The following is a 6,939-nucleotide window of genomic DNA, read 5'->3' as shown; positions in this document are numbered from 1 at the left end:
TTAAAGAGTGAAAAGAATCTCCAAGTTTGAGGAAATTTGAAAATTGTCTGCATTTACCTCAGAAGAAGAAAAATTTTAAAATTTTATAATATTTGGCTTTGACTGTTGTTGTGTTTTCAGTGATATCTTGACCTGTGCAGGGCTACAGATTCTTTATATCAGGTGTGTTCATTGCGTCAATTGATCGCTAAGGATGTGATGGTGGACTGCGGGCCATCAAAGTGAAATAAACAAAAAATAAAAATATAATAAAAAGAAAGCCGTCAGTGAATCATCATCCTCTGCATGAAATATGTCACTTGATTGACATTCAAAAAGGCCAATCGAATGTCCTCTGAAACATACGTCACTGTGTTTAACAACACTGCACACTTTCCTTTTCTCTTTCTTTCTTCCGCCGGTGCACAGTGGGGCTTCTGCCGGCCCTGCTGTGCGGGTCCCCAGCAGAGGGCCACTCCGACCCGTCGGGGCTGGACTGCATGTGTCCTCAATGGGACGCCCCATCTGACCCAGCTGTCCTGCCACGGCGCCTGCTGCCGGGTCCCCGGTTCCCGCCCGAGGTATCAGAGCCCACCCAGGTAGCAGTGTTTTGTCCGGGAGCATGCATTTCTCGAGTGCTGCCCACGGAGCAGGGGCCGCTGTTCACTTAGCCGTAGTTAACCCAGCCGTGCTTTAGAAATGTCATGCCCTCACCCACACACACACAAACAATAATACAGTTTACAGCGGCGCATGAGAAGCGTTTGTCGCTGCTTTCTGTTTTCATAATAAAATTTCTTATCTGTTCTAATTATGAATTACTACAACATAAATATTAATACATACAACACATAGGTTTGTGTACTCTTACTGTGTAGTTTTTGAGTTATTATTACATAAACATAGTATTTTTGAATGAAGAGTTGGTAGAAGTTGTCATCTTTGAAGTTGCATAAACTGATTTTGTCACCCCAAAAGTAGCTTGCATGCCAAAACAGTGTGGGCACCCCTTCTTTATATCAACCTATTTGTTAATGTGCCCAGGTTGGGAGAATATGCGATAGAATGAGGTAAGACCATTTAAAAAGAAATGGAAGGAAAAAGCTTTTGGAAAAGGCCCACAACCTGAGTAACCTGACAGCATGTTGACAGGGAGTATTATAGTAACTTGGCATCAAGGCATAGCAGCTTGGCGTTACAAGAGGTGACTGCACTGGCAGGCTGTGACCAAGTATGGTAGGACTTTGCTTAACGTAACTAAACTCAGCTTGAACGAACAAGTTTTGGCCTCGACACAGCTTGATGTGAATACATGAAAATGACTCGATGAATTGAAAGCTGAACTGCTCAACACTAGGGAACTGCTGCACATACGGGCAGTTACTAGATCATAATCTGACAGAAAACTCACAGAGAACAGGAACCTCAACACAGAGTGGTAGGTCTAACAGGAACAAAACCTGGTGTCAGTCCTGAACCAGGGTGCCAGCTCTGACACTATTTGATGAAAGTAAGTTTGTTGTATGTCCCCCTCTTTTTGTTCACCTCATCTACTGTAGAACTTCATGGAAGAGGCAGAAAATCCCATTCAACCCACAAGAGGCTGACTCTGCAGGACAGCAGGGGTCTGCCACAGGTTGGACAGTTCCGTAAAGTCTTCTCAGGAAGACACTGGGTTGAAATTGCCACCAGACATTGAGATTTGAACCTTGGTTCTCAGATGGGACCCCAAACATAATACCAAGAGGGCTATAATTGTTTGTTTTTATTCCCAACCTAGAGCGATGACTATATGAGTTAATGTAAACTTAACAGGTTTTCTTTCCTCCATAGGCATATCCCGTCTATCCATCTGTCCATCTTATGCTAATTTTTGTTTTGGGTCATGAGGGCAACATCTAAGAGATGCAGGCCTTCCTCTTCCAGACCTCTCTCCTCCAGACCTCCCTAATGTAGATTTCCCTCATCCAGACTTCCCTCATCTAGACGACTCTCCTCTAGACCTTCCTCATCCACACCTCCCTCATCTAGACCTCCTTTATCCAGATTTTCTTAATCCAGACCTCCTTTATCCAGTCCTCCCTCATCAAGACCTCTCTCACCCAGAGTTCCCTCATCTAGACCACCTTTATCCAGAGGTCCCTCATCTTGACCTCCCTCATCTAGGCATCCTTTATCCAGATTTTCTTAATCCAGACCTCCTTTATCCAGTCCTCCCTCATCAAGATCTCTCTCATCCAGACCTCCCTCATCTAGACCACCTTTATCCAGAGGTCCCTCATCTAGACCTCCCTCATCTAGGCATCCTTTATTCAGATTTCCTTTATCCAGAGATCCTTTATCCAGTCCTCCCTCATCAAGACCTCTCTCATCCAGACTTCCCTCATCTAGACCACCCTTATCCAGAGGTCCCTCATCTAGACCTCCGTCTTCTAGGCATTCTTTATCTAAATCTTTTTCATTCAGACTTCCTTCATCCAGCCATCCTTCATCTATTCCTCATTTATTTAGACCTCCCTCATCTAGACCTCTTTCATCTAGACCTCCCTTATCCACACCTCCCTCATCTACAGTAGACCTCCTATATCCAGACCTTCTTCATTCATATCTCCTTTATCCTGTCCTCCCTCATCCAGACCTATTTTCTACAATGATGCTGAGGCTTTGCCAGGCCCTTCAGAGATGCAATTCCTCCAGCATTTACCGACTCTGCTGGCCCATGTAACTCCTCATGGACAAAGTGACATTGCCATCTTCAATGCCCTCCATGATGTGGAGGAGTACTAGCCCCACATTCCATCTGGATGTCTCTAGTTTTGCACCCTTTCTCCAAGGGAGGGCAGAGCCCCAGCATGAAGGGAAAACACTTCTGCCTGAGGCTGTGGCAAAACTCCAGCTCAGTGTCTCTGCAGTGACACCTGGGTGTGTGCATTGCCACGTCAGGAGGAAAGACCTGCCAGTTCAACTGGTTTTTAACAATCTTTGTGTACATAAATGAGGAGGCATACTCTCACAAATGAACTTAGTCATGAAAGGAGAATTTTAAAATTCACACTCTGCCTACCTACTATGGTCCACATTGGTTTCCTTTGTGTCTATTATCTTAAAATGTTCTCTTTTTTATCGTGTTACTCGAAATATCTCATAACCAGATGACAGTAGTTGCCTGTATTCCCTCTAGGACCACCATTGTACTCTGCAAGAACACATCAGTCTCATCCTTAAAAAATCTTGGCTCTCTTATTTACAGTTTTATCTCTTTTTAGAAAAAGAAGGAGAGATTCTGAAATCTTTCAGAACGGCTGATTACAGGTTAGCTTCCATGATGGAGTGATGATTATATATTTATGGGCCAAATATTTCTGGGTGTGAGGAACACAAGAAGGAAGAGGAGGCCAAAGAAGATGTTTGAGAGCTCTCATCGGCTTTTCATTTACTTTGTTCTGTGTGTTGATCTATGGCACCCATAATCTGTTGTTGAGAATCTTTGAAATATTCATGTGGTCACCTTTCCCCCCTGTTTTCCATTTTCTTAAATGGTTACTTCATGTATTTTACACTGGGACAATAGTGCACAAGAGAGCATGAACAAAACAACCATGCTTTCCTTTGTCAGTCAACGGGACTCCAGTACTTCCATTACTACAATGGCAATCAAAGAGGGAGCCAAATGGGAAGCCCTTGTGTCGATACTCCCATGGTGCAGTTTAAAATCCCCGTGAATGTAGCATCCAGATATCTGCGACTGTGCAGAGGAGATGGAGCTAAACAGCTTCCAACTGTTCTCTTTCATTAGAAACTTATTAGACCTGAAAGGGAAAGTTGGAGAGTGAGCCATAAAGAAAAAGAAAACGCCTCAGGCAGCAGCTGAATATCCTGTCATTCTGTCAAGGGCACAGTGCTGTTTGTAGAAGACGCTGAAGATTCCAGACTGCGGCGTGGAACTTGTTTTACTTGCGTGTTGTCAAAGTAGTGAAGGCTGCTATATCATTTATAATTCAGAAGCTGTTTCTTCTGTGTCAGAGCTCACAGTTGCAACAACTGCAGAAAAAAGCACCAAGAGGTTAGTAGGAAAAGTCAACTGGATATTTCAGAACTAGTAGACATAGTTTTACACAGATCCCACAAATCCAGGGCCATTGAAAACAGGGAGGTGCTGAGAGAAGAGGAGGTACTCAGGGAAAAAAAACATACTCTATAATCTGTGCTGGCTGCAGCACAGCCCATGGCTCAGACTATGCCATGTGACTCCAGCTACAAGGGTGAACAACACAAAAGACTGTTTAACTCGTTTTTTAGTCTGCTGAGCCAAAGCCCAGGCAAGCAGTGACACAGCAAGAGGGCACACCCGATTCAGACTGCAATGCAGACGAAGAAGGAAGAGGAGGCATGACTACAGGTGCACAATGAGACCAGGAACTGTCACTCTGGGGTTTAAACTGACTCTCTATGAAGCTAACATGATGAATAACAAAATGCCACAAGATTCTCTCAGGGGATTCCTGCATTCCCAGAGAGACACATTTCTTCAGCCAATCAGATTTCTGCTTTTAAGCATGTCAAATCATCCACATTTCATTCAATTTCTGTACTAAAATTTCAGCTCCGAGTTCTGACTTTTGACTGCCGGCACAGTTTTGACTTTTTAAGTTTAGCTTCAATGCAGATGATACTCTATTGTGTTTAGCAACGGGACAGATCTATAATTTCAGCCAAGTCATCCAGTATGTCCTCATACTTTTTCATATTTTAGGGTGTATTCAGACTGGACATGTTTGGTAAAGTGAGCCAAACCACTAACCCCCAACCTTGTTAAGTAAGACAAAAAACAAAAACAAAGTAAGAACCATAGCTTGTTTTCCTTTGCAGGCTCATTTCAGTCCTGCATTCGGTTGCATTGCTCCTGGTATCTATCTTTATCAGGAGAAACATCAAAGATGAGGAGGACATGGTTTTATTTTAGGTCAGCCTGAGTATGTGCACATCATGCAGCATGCAGGCTTAGCCTCACCTCTCACTGACAAGAATCTTAGAGTAAACACCTCTTAGACCTGTTTGCCTTTTTCCTTGATAAACATGGAAAAAAACACACGAGCGAGCGCTTCTGCATGTTTATAAATAAACACAGCCTTATGGACTCAAGTTCATCAGGAAAATTGCTTCTGATTAATTTATTTTGCTAAATTACCTGAAGTTAATGCATAACTGCTCTAATTATGGCATCAATATGCCAACAGTGAACAAGGTTAGGTTATTTTTTTATAAGAGCTGCAGCACTGTATTTATCTTACAGCCCTATAATTAATTTGAATGTATTTCATGTGTATAAAAAAGGAAATCAGGAAACATAAACAAGAAACATTGAGATGGCACATATAGGAAATCTTGAGCACAATCCCCATGCAAACTGAGGATTTATGGTTTTGATGAGTAATTCCTGTCATTCTGCAACCTAGTTATATCTTTTGAGTGCACACACTGGAGTTTAATACATTTCTCATCCATCAGGAATACAAAAAATCTTGTGATGCTGCTTCTTGTTACTTGCCTTCAGGCAGAAACTGGGGCTGCTCAGGGAGGAAGAGTGAGCGTTTTTGCTCTGCACTGAAAAACAAACATCACTTTCATGTTTTTATCCCAGAAGTAGGTTGCCCTCTCTAATCTGCCCAGTAACAGTTAGGCCATGTAGAAGTTGGTGAGTGTGCATGAATGTGATGGTCGTGTGCATGCAAGCATTGCATGTGTGAAGTGTGCATGCATGCACGTGCAGCCAACAGTGAGTAGCTATTGGAGGAGGAGGAAGAGGAGCCTAGTGGTAGAAGCTTCAACAAAAGCTAAAGATAGCTCCATGCTTGCAGGCACTCAGTGAAGCCTAGCACTCCCCTGTCAAGGTTTTGCAGACATTCACATGTGTGGAAAGGGCCAACAGTGTTCCAGAAGCTCTTATGTCACAATCCAACATGCAGGATTAAAAGCATGATGACAATTTAAAACATTAACAAAGTACACACGTAAGGTACCAGAGAACACTTGGCTTCAAAATACGCTAAAAACAACCTGGACTTTTTAATAACCTTTTTTTTTTTAACCAATTTTGCTTTGCTAACATGTGAAGGTAGAGGATTTAATAGCAACAAAGCCCAAAGAAAGAAAGAAAGAGGTTTTTTGTTACACAAAAGAATATTCAAATCAAAATCAGTCAAAGAAAAACAAAATAAAAATTCAGCACTAAACAGTCTCCGATGACAGAACACTACATTGTGTGCAGCCCATGTGTTAACAAAAACATCAAGTGCGTGTATGAGCTCGTAAAACCTAAACTCGACTCTCAACCCAGCCACCCAAAGTCTCCTAAAGAAAAGCAGGACATCTTCGGACCCAACCCCTCGTTTCGAAATTTACCTCGTCATCCACACAGCCATCTTAGCCTCCCCAACAGAAAGAAAGAAATAAAGTAAGAAAGAAAGAAAGAAAGCACTCTAACTTGTTTGATTTTAATTTAATGCTTTTGCTTCCTCCTTTACCAGAAAGGATAAAACCCTTTCAAAGCTGCCAGAGTGCTCTGCACTAGTGTTTGGAATGATCAGCATCAACAGTGAAACCTGGTGGGCATGAAGACAGATGAAACATTATGATTGGACTTATTTCGATTTGATGAAATGTAGCCGGTCTGTATTGAGATCTGCCATTTGGAACACAAATTGCTTATGAATTTACTTTTAATTCTGTTTTTTTCACCTGGAAAAAAATATCCTGATAAAAAAAATAATATTTTCCAGAAAGTGAAGTAATGTGGATTCAGATGCAATGAATAAGAAAACATTTAAAAAAAAGTCCCTTACACTAAAAAACACATGGCATTTTTCTGATGATAGACGAAGCATATTAAGAAAATTAAGCTAAACATTTGCATTTCTCAATTATTTTTTCAACTGGTTGTGAATCAGGAGTGTTTTCCTG

This window comes from Oryzias latipes, chromosome 19 (genome assembly GCF_053564925.1).
Source record: "Oryzias latipes strain Hd-rR chromosome 19, Olatipes_Hd-rR_3.1".
Lineage (NCBI taxonomy): Eukaryota > Metazoa > Chordata > Actinopteri > Beloniformes > Adrianichthyidae > Oryzias > Oryzias latipes.
This window is presented reverse-complemented; position numbering follows the sequence as displayed.